The sequence below is a fragment of the Hipposideros armiger genome, unplaced genomic scaffold, assembly GCF_001890085.2.
Source record: "Hipposideros armiger isolate ML-2016 unplaced genomic scaffold, ASM189008v1 scaffold_313, whole genome shotgun sequence".
NCBI classification, from domain to species: domain Eukaryota; kingdom Metazoa; phylum Chordata; class Mammalia; order Chiroptera; family Hipposideridae; genus Hipposideros; species Hipposideros armiger.
In genome coordinates, this window is record NW_017731663.1 from 1874120 (window position 1) to 1884809 (window position 10690).

Here is a 10690-nt window from a genome sequence, read left to right on the forward strand (position 1 = left end):
AAGAAAGAATTACAATGATTGACTAAAAAAGAACTAACAATGACAAGCTTCAGGATGATGGTGACTTGCTTCCAAGGAAGGTGCTACTGACTGAATTTAGATCACTGGTAGTTAGTAACTGTGTCTCCAGAAATGCATCCAGTGCAAATGATAATTGTGTCAACTACAGAATTTCAAGAAATTCAGGAAGATGACATTTCTTGGATCAGGAAAACATTCATAGATCATTAGAGGATCAGACCTAATAGCTCATCATGCTTGAAAGAATACAGAATTACAGGAGTCGTTAAGGCAGGACATGGTGGTGCAAAATCAACATGCAAAAGAAGAGTCTCTTGCTGATGATCTCTTTAGCTACAATCCTAATGTAAAAAGGAGAAGATAACTGACAATTTTATAAAGAAGCCACCGAAAAACATTTCCAACCAACATTTACTTCATGTTTCCTCTGGGATACATGTATATGTTATATTGAAGGGATTTAAGTTATAAGTATTCTATGGCCTGAATTTGTTAAATAAAATGTGCAAAACTCCAAATAAAACCCCACAATGTCTGCTCTCAAACCACAATAAAACTAGAAATCAATAACAAAAAGATAATAATAAGATCTCCAAATACTTGGAGATTAAGCAAGACACTTCTAAATAACACATGGGTCAAAGAAGAAATCCCAGGAAAAAATTTAAATTACTTTTAACTGAATAAAAATAAAATGTACCAAAATGTGTGAGATGCAGTGAAAGCAGAGCTCAGTGGGATACAGATAACATTGAATGCATGTATTAGAAAAGAAGAAAGATCCAAACTTAATTATCTAAAATTCCATCTTAGGGAAATAGAAAAAGAAGGACAAGTTAAAACCAAAAGAAACAATGAAAATTATAGCAGATCAATGACCTTGAAAGCAGGAAATCAACAGAGAAAAACCAACAAAACAAAACCAAAAGCTGGTTCTTTGAAAAGATCAACAGAACCATAAACCTTTATCCAAGCTAAATAAGAAAAAAAGAGAGAGGACACAAATTAACTAATAGCAGAAATGAAGAGGGAACATCACAACAGATCTTATAAACATATAAAGGAATCCCATACTATAAACAACTCTACGCCCACAAATTTCATAATCTACAATAAATGAAATGGAACAATTCTTGAAAGACACAACCTTCCAACCTCACACACAAAAAATGGACAATCTGAATAGGCTTGTACCTATTAAAGAAATTGAATCAATAATTAATAAACTTCCAAAGAGAAAGCACCAGGCCAAAATAGGTTCACTGGTGAATTATACCAAACATTTAAGGAAGAAATTATACCAATTCTCTATAATCTCTTTCAAAAATTGAACTGGAGGGAATAATTTCTAATTCATTCTGTGAGGACAGAAAATGAAAACTACAGACCAGCATGTCTTGTGAATATCAATGCAAAAATCCTCAACAAAATATTAGCTAACAGAACCCAACAACATATAAAAATAATCATATACCACCATCAAGTGGAATCTATCCCAGGTATCCAAGGCTGGTTCAACATTCAAAAATCAATTAACGTAATCCATCATATCAACAGGCTAAAGAAGAAAAATCACATGATCCCATAAACAGAAAGGCATTTGACAAAATCTAACACTCATTCATGATAAAAGTCTTTCAGTAAACTAGGAACAGAGAATTTCCTCAACTTGATAAAGAATATCTACTGTAAATTTACAGCTAATAATCATAGTTAATGTTGAGAAACTTGAAGCTTTCCCATTAAGATTAGGAATAAGGTAAGGACCTCCCCTTTCACCACTGCTTTTCAACACTACTGAATTCCTAGCTAATACAATAAGAGAAGAAAAAAAACTAAAAGATATACAGATTGGGAATGAAAAATTAAAACTTCTTTGTACATAGATGGCATGATTGACTAGGTAGAATATGCAAAAAAAAATTGACCAAAAAACTCTTGGAATAATCAATGATTATAGCAAAATACGAAGTAAATATACAAAAGCCAATTGCTTTCCTATATACCAGCAGTGAATAAACGGAATTTGATATAAAAAACACAGTACCATTTACTTTAGCACCCCCAAAAATGAAATACTTAGGTATAAATCTAACAAAATATGTAGAAGAGCCATATGAGGAAAACTGCAAAACTCCAGTAAAAGAAATCCAAGAAGAGCTAAATAAATGAAGAGATATACTATATTCACTGGTAGACAGATTCAACATTTTCAAGATGTCAGTTCATCCCAGCTTGATTTATACATTCACAATTTTATTACAGTAAAAAAAACCAAAAACAAAAAAAACCCAACAACTTAATTTTGTGGATATTGACAAACTGATTCTAAGGTTTATATGGAGAGGCAAAAGACCCAGAACAGCTAACAAAATATTGAAGGAGAAGAATAAAGCTGGAAGACTCACAATGTCTTAACTCAAGTTTTACCATAGTGTGATATGGGCAAACGAACAGACAAATACATCAGTGGAACAGAAGAGAGAACCTAGAGACAGACCCACCTAAACACAGTCAACTGATCTTTAACAAAGGAGCAAGAGCAATACAATAGAGGAAAAGACAGTCTTTTTAACAAATGGTGCTGGAACAACTGGACATCCGGGGCGAAACAAAAAAGAATCTAGACATAGACTTTACACCTTTCACAAAAACTAACTCAAAATGGATTATAGACTTTAATGTGAAATTCAAATAATAAAACTCCTAGAAGATAACATAGGAGAAAATATAGATGACCTTGGGTTTGGTGATGACTCTTTTTTGCTATAACACCAAAGGCATGATCCACAAAAGAAAACTGATAAGCTGGATTTCACTAAAATTAAAATTTCCTGCTCTGTCAAAGACACTGTCAAGGAAATAAAAAGACAAGCTACAAACTTGGAGAAAACATTCACAAGACATATCTGATAAGGGATAGTTACCCAAAATATGCAAAGAACTCTTAAAAATCAAAAATAGGAAACCAAACAACTGATTCAAAAATGCATCAAAGGCCTTAACAGATACCACACCAAAAAGATATACAGGTGACAAATAAACCTATCAAAAGATGTTCCACATCATATGTCATCAAGGAAATGCAAGTAAAAACAACGGGATACCCCTACACACCTACTGGAATGACAAAAATCCAGAACACTGATAACACCAAATGCTGGCGAGAATGTGAAGCAACAAGAACTTTCCTTGAATGCTGGCAGAAATACAAAATGGTACAGACGCTTTGGAAGACAGTTTGTCAATTTCTTACAAAACTAAACATACTCTAATCATAGGATTCCAGCAAATGTCCTCCCTGGTGTTTACCCAAATGAGCTAAAAAGTTATGTCCACACAAAAACCTGCATACAAATGTTTATAGCAGCTTTAATTATAACTGCCAAAACTTGGAAGCAATCAAGGTGTCCTTAAGCAGGTGAATGGATGAATAAACTGTGGCACATAGACAATGTAATATTATTCAGTGATAAAAAGAAACAAGCTATCAAGCTATAAAAAATATGAAAAAAACTTAAATGTACATTAATAAGCAAAAGAAGTCAACCTGAAAAGACTACAATCTGTATGATTCCATATTACATTCTGGAAAAGACAAAACTATGGAGATGGTAAAAAGATCAGTGGTTACCAGGAGTTAGAGGGAAGTGAGAGATGAATAGGTGGAGCAAAGATGATTTTTAGGGCAGTGAAACTATTCTATATGATACTATAAAGGTGGATATGTCATTATAAATGTATCCAAATCAGTAGAATGTACACCTTGAGTATACCTTTGGTGACAATGGTACATCAATGTAGGCTCATCGTACAATGTAACAAATGTACCACATTGGAGTTCATAGTGGAGGAGGTTGTGCATATGTGGGGACAAGGGGTATATGGGAACCTTGTATTTTCCACTCAGTTTTGCTGTGAACCTAAAATTGTTGTTTATTAATTTAAAAAAGTAATCATGTTCTCTTCCATTGAAGCAGTCTTGCTCACAGAAATAAATATCAACAACCAGCCACATAAATGCAGTGACCTTCAGAGCCTCCACAAGTAAATGCTGGTGACTGGATTTCAAAATTCACTTCCTCATATATCAGTGAATTGATTTCTTCCAACTTGTTCAAAATGTTTTTGTGCCAGGAAAAGTCTGCTTTTTATGTAATTTTCATTCATGAAATTAAATAATTTGCAAATCATCCAAAACTGCTAAATTCACTGAGTAAAATTCTGAGAACAGCAAAATACCATATTTTTTCAGCAGATATTAAAGAACTTTGAATTTCATATGTAAAAAATAGCCTTAAGCATTCAATTTCCAAATAGACTGAATAATGTAAATGATCAGAGTATTTTAGAAGTTCAATTATATTTTAAAGAACAAAACAAAAACCTCATTATTTACATCTGCCTAAATTATAAGTTGCTGCTAATTTCTAATCTTAATAATTATTACTAGTAATTATTGCTATTCAAGGGTTACAGAAATCAACAATTCTTGACAAACCTGAAAAAGAATAAGAGAAAAAGAATATCCCAGTGTATATAGGATCAAATTTCTGAGACAAAAATCTGTTCTTCTCTCTCATGCATTAACCAGAAAATTACTGAGCACTTAAATAGTACTGAACACTAGAGAAGGCATTAGAGGTGCAAGGACCATCAAACCTCTGACTTGTCAGAATTTATTTCCAGTGAAAAAAAAATACTTTTAAAAATAAGTAAACACAGAAATAAAATGATACTTTTGTACTATGAAGAAAGAAGCAAGAGTGGCCAGGAGAAGCCCTTCTCAGGATGTGATATCTAAACTGCATCCTGAAAACTGAGAAGACACCAGAAACGGCAAGTGCTTAGTGTGAATATTTACAGGCTGATCAAAGTTCAATGCCTTATTGCAGGAAAGAACTTAGGGTCTTTAGGAAATGACTGAAAGCTACAGCATAGGCGTGAGAAGATTATCAATCATGATATGATATAGAAGAGGTAGACAAGTCCAGGTAGTGCAGGGACCTCACAGGCCTTGGTAAGTAGTAGTTTGGGTTTAGTTCTAAACACAGTAGAAATCTATTGCAGAGTTTTAACCATGAGAATAACATGTTACAATTTACATTTTACATCATTTTGGCAGTTTAGAGGGCTATATTCAATTATAGGGTGCAAACACAGATGCTATCACAATGGTCCAACAAGAGAGAGCAGTTTGTGCTAGCTTGGTAATAACAGAGATAAAAATAGATAGCCAAATTCTAGACAAGTCTTCACCCATGTCCTTGGAAGTCTCTTCATCATGGGAAAGTTATCTTTAAAAGAATTAATGCTATGAATCATGTATTTTACTGTTTAATGAAGTGCAGTGGAAAGAGAGACCGGATTTAAATCTCAGCAGGGCCTTAGCCTAGATACTTTACCAAGTTACTTAACACCAATGAACAACAGTTTACTCATCTATAACATGGGAACAGCAACACCTACATTTCACAGAAGAGTTACGAGGTTTAAATAAGGATGCTTGTAACCTGCCTATATATTTTGTTCCTACACAGATACTCTACAAATGTTAATACGCAACCCCACCCCTTTAGTAACAGCATTTTCTAAATGGACTGAGTGGAAGAGATATTTAATACTGAGGAATGCATTTCTGATGGTGGAATCTCAAGCATCAGAGTACAGGAGATATTTTGAGGTAGGAAAGCATTCTCCTAAAACCAACTGTTTACCTCACCAACTGGGACATAATGGAGCCTTCATCTTACTGTAAATACTCATGAAAAATTTGATCTTCAGAAAAAATAAACAATTATGTTGATGAATTCTGATCAAAATACAAAGGTAGTTAATACAATCCAACTTCAGTAAGAAACATTAATTTCAACTACTCTAAAGCTTACTATGGAACAATAAAACACTAAGTATTTTATTAAGCAACAATTATCCTTACACTAACAAAACTATATTTACAGAAGGGAAAAATCAGAACAGGATTTTCATTTTAGCACGTTAGAATAAATTCTCACAACAGCTAGGTTTAAATTTGCCATTTAAAGCGAACACTTAAAAGCTGATGTTTGCTTATTTGCTATACAGAATGCTTTTAAGACTCAATACCATTGACATTACATTTATAAATGCTTTATTCTATATAGTGGGACTCAATATAATTAATGTCAAGGTTTATCTAATTTTGGTCTTTTAAAAATTACTGAATTTTCAACATCTGAAACAGTAAAAATTTTTCATCTACCTTGACATACTCCGGAATGTCCTAGGATTTTTATTCATTTTAATTGATTTCAAACTAAATACTTTATGTTTCCTGAAAAGTAGGAGATATACAGAGGAAAAATTAGTATGATTTTTCAGAAAAGAAAATGTATTCCCACTCAGATAAATATCATGACACAAATTGGAAAGAGTGTTTCTTCACCCACACTAGATGATCTGTTTTTTCTACATACTTCCTTTTCCAGTTTGTTTACTTGAAGAATAAAATAAAAGATAATGGAGGGAAACCTGAGGCACAACATGCCTATATTGGTTAAAACAACTTATCCTAAATAATAATTAGTATGAGAGGGAAGGAGTTGAGGCCTCAGGCAGGCATTAAATATCTATTCTTCAAGACATCCAAGACACTTGTTTTTATCCATGGTTAATATTCAGCTGAGACACACCAATATGGCTAACTGAGGTTTGTATGACAAGTATCTGTTCCAATTGCTTTGGGCCCATACTATGCCAACTGTTAAATATTCTTATTGTCACTTACACTATATAGTCTCGTGGCCTCGGATTACACCCAAATGCCTGAACTCTCCCTCATGGGCTCTTGATTTGAGACTTCCACTTACAGTTATCTCTATATGTAGCTTTACATATATATGAAGGCTACCTAGGCCCAGTCCACTGAAGTCATGCAAAGAAACTAGATTGTCAGTTTCAGTGCATTTCCATACTTCTTTATTAACAATTGGGATATGCTTGCAGATTTCAGAATAGCCAACCAAGTAGAAATAGTATTAGAAAATGGTTAAAAGACTAGATAAAAACACTAGACTGACGTTCAAATCCCAGTCTTTCTCTTCAATTAACATTCTTGAGTCTCAGATTCATCAACTGTAAAATGGAAACCAGACTATTTACCTCACAGAACAGTTATAAGAATTAAATGATATACTGCATGTGATAATATCTGTGTACTACACATAAGTGATCAAAAAATGCCTACTGAATTTGGATCTATTCACTATGAAAGACATGGTTTACATTTCTGGGTTCATAATTAAAAAATAAATAAATAAAACTTTAAAGGGCAGAGGCAAAGACACAATTAAAAGGTTCAAAGAAAAGACCTTAAGGAATCAGTATCGCTTAACATACAGAAAGGAAAAAGATCACAATTTAATTTCCATTTTATAAGATAAAAAAACAAGGCAAGAGAGTGGGTTAAGATGAAGGACCAAGAATTTTGGCTAAATAAAAAGAATTTCAAGAGCACATTATTAAATATTAGAAATTAGCAAAGATATGAAACATGTGAGTAAACAGCTTCCAGGATAGATAGATTACATCAGTGTGCAGTGGTGATCTTATCTGAAGACTAACCAATCTCTCAAATCTGTTGTAGACTCCAAATTCCAAGGATATGCAGGAAAAACTGGCAATCACAAAACTAAAGTCCTTAACAGCTTCTGCTAAGATTTCATACAGCTTAGGAAAGCTACTTCAGTAACTTGGGCCTCAATTTCCTCACTTGCAAAATTAGAGAGTTTGATAGCTATAAAAAATATGATCCTCATTTAATATGGTTTATGGCTGACATATACGGCAAGAATACAGAATGTAATCCATGGGAATGCATCAATGACTACTTATGGTGAGGCAGAGAAGTATGATGGCATTATTATAATGCAGTAAATTACTACTTTGATGTAATAAATAGTATCCTAAGTAGTCTGAAATTTTCTAAGCAGCTTGACAAGATATTTACAACAAGGAAATAGCCTATCTAAGTTGGTATTTGTGGAAGCATAATCAAATAACAATTATACATTCTAATGCATGGTACCAAAATACCAGTTAACTTTTGAAGGTCATTTTTAAAAAACAGCATTGTGTTCTGCTTACAAGAATAAAAATAGATACATTGTCAGAACATATGGAAATTAATGGCGATAAGAAAAGATGCAAAAAGCATTTGGCTGTAGAGGGATTAATAAATTCATTACAACATGTCAACCAGGTACTCTAGATAAAGAAGGTATGTTTTATATTAATCTATTTAGTAAAGTTTCATCATAAAAGCACTTGATATTTTCACTTAAAAATTAACTCACCATATAGAAGAATTTTATGAAATATGACATGAAACTTAGTGATTCAGAGCTGCCTACTTCCTCAAAGGAACCGAGATGACATACAATAAAACATGGATAAACAATATGTAACTTTGGACATCTTATTTATATACAAGTTAAGTTCAATTTCCAATATCATATTCTGACACCTATAAATAAAAGCATTTAATTTTGAAAGGTATTCCTTACGGTCACCAAGACTAAGGACTTAATTAAGTATTTCCCATATGGGATAATCATTAGACTTTTCCAGATTATTTAATTTTTAACTTCAGGTACATGAATAATATTTTTTGGAAAAAACCATAAATGTCCTTCTCTGACTCTCTCTCCCCCTAAAAAAAAACTAAACATTTTATATGTAAGAAACTGGTAATTACCCTCAAAAAAGTTGTAATACTAGGGGCGGCCGAGTGGCTCAGTTGGTTAAGAGCTCGCTCAAGAGTTTGAGCTCAGAGCAACAGTGGTTCGATTCCCGGGCCCAGCTGAACAGCTGCTGAGCTGCCACGAGGTGGTTAAAAAAAAAAAAAAGTTCTAATACTAAGCATCAAAAAACAGCACACTTCTACAACATAAACACATCCTATTATTACACCACAGTGGAACTTACCATCTTGGTTAGAAAAGTTAGCATCTGAGACTAAGACAACTTAATCTGCTTGTGTATTACGTTTGCTCTTATAATCTTATCATCAATAAATAATATACTTCATTTACTCTTAAAAGAAAAATTTTCATTTAAGTTTGTAAATTAAATATCTATAGAGCTGAACCTTTTCATTAACTGTTTCAGGGCCAGCCAAGTGGCCCGTTGTTTCAGAGTTGGCTTGGGATGCCAGCTCTGAGCAGCAGGACACCAGTTCGGATCCCACATGAGGGCCAGTGACGCTGCGCCCTCTACAGCTAAGATGGTGAACAACAGTTCAACCTGGAGCTGGGCTGCCCTGAGTCGCCGGCAACGGCGTAGGCTGCAGCCCCTGCTACAGTTGGCTGCCATGAGCTACCATGAGTGGCTGGCAGCCAGCGTGAGCGACCAGCAGCTGGTGTGAGCTGCCACGAGCAGCCATCCAATGGCTGGCAAGAGACTGCCTCACCTGGGAAGAGCGCAATGATAATACCAACATGGACCAGAGAAGCGACAACCTCCACAACTAGACTAAAGAATAAAAGGACAGCAACTTGTCTATTCCCCTTCCCCGGTTCCCCAACGCTGTTTCCCTCCCTCAATTCCCCAATAAAATCTTTGAAAAAATAAATAAGTAAATAAATAAATAACTGTTTCAATTCTTGAGTACATGCAAAAATACCAAAATGACTGGGAGCAAGAATAAAACAAAAAATCTGTTACTATATTCACTGTTATCTATTTACAAATGACTAAAGCCTTAAAAACTTTCTAAAACTGCAGAGAGAAGACATGCAGTTGCAATACTAAACTATGCATTTCACTTAGTACTGTATGAACACATTAATTTCTCTTTTTTAAGTCATTCATAGTCCAATTTCATTTCAATATTGTACAAGTATATTTCTGTGGACTCTATTAGGCAACATAAGAAAATACATTAGAAACGAATTTAATAGTCACTTAAAATAATTCTAATTGAATTTTATGTGAAATGGAGAACACATCCACAAAATTACCTGACAAGCGATGTGCACGAGGTAGACCAGCTCTTTAGATTCACAGCCATTTTTCGTTACATCATTCTGTTCTTCTGAAAGTGAAAGCTATATCAAAGAAGGGCAGAAGAGAGGGAGTCAATATTAGTGAACAAGAACAAACTAAGTATTCAGTAATACTCAGACCCTCACATCAACTTAATATAAGCTATGCCTCATAATAGAACTCTACCATTTAAAGCAGATAAATGAAGAAATCAGGATTTTTAAAAAAGGTGTGTTGCTAAGAATTGTCTTTGTAGCTTATATCTAAACCAACTCAACAGCATAACAGCAGCAAATAAAATACATTCATTCCAGAACAGTAGCAAATAAAATACATGCATTCTAGAACAGCAGCAAATAAAATACATTCACTCCAGAGCAGGCATTCCCATCCTTAACTTACAGCACACAGGCAAAAGGAAAGCATTAAGGTGGGCACTGAGAGACAGCGTGACCAACTGGTTTAACAGAGCTCAGGCTCTTTACAGGGATTGCAAACTGGCAGCCCAGAAAACAAGCTGGCTCTGCAGATGTTTTATTTTAGATTCACCATGTAGCTCTCTAAACATTGGATTTTATTTTATTTTTATTTGAACCACTAGGTAACATTTAAAAACTGAGTGGTTTTATATGAAAAATACAGACTT

General features: G+C 34.0%; 1 protein-coding gene across 1 annotated transcript in view; it reads right to left on the reverse strand.

Annotated features, from left to right (window-relative positions):
• The window catches only part of ARHGAP32 (Rho GTPase activating protein 32), a 135185-nt gene extending 125079 nt beyond the window's left edge, over window positions 1–10106 (reverse strand). Inside the window, exon 1 of the mRNA XM_019660189.1 lies at window positions 10020–10106. The gene's annotated coding sequence lies outside the window, so the exon portion shown is untranslated. The remainder of the gene's footprint in view (window positions 1–10019) is intronic.
• Window positions 10107–10690: the final 584 nt, after the last annotated feature.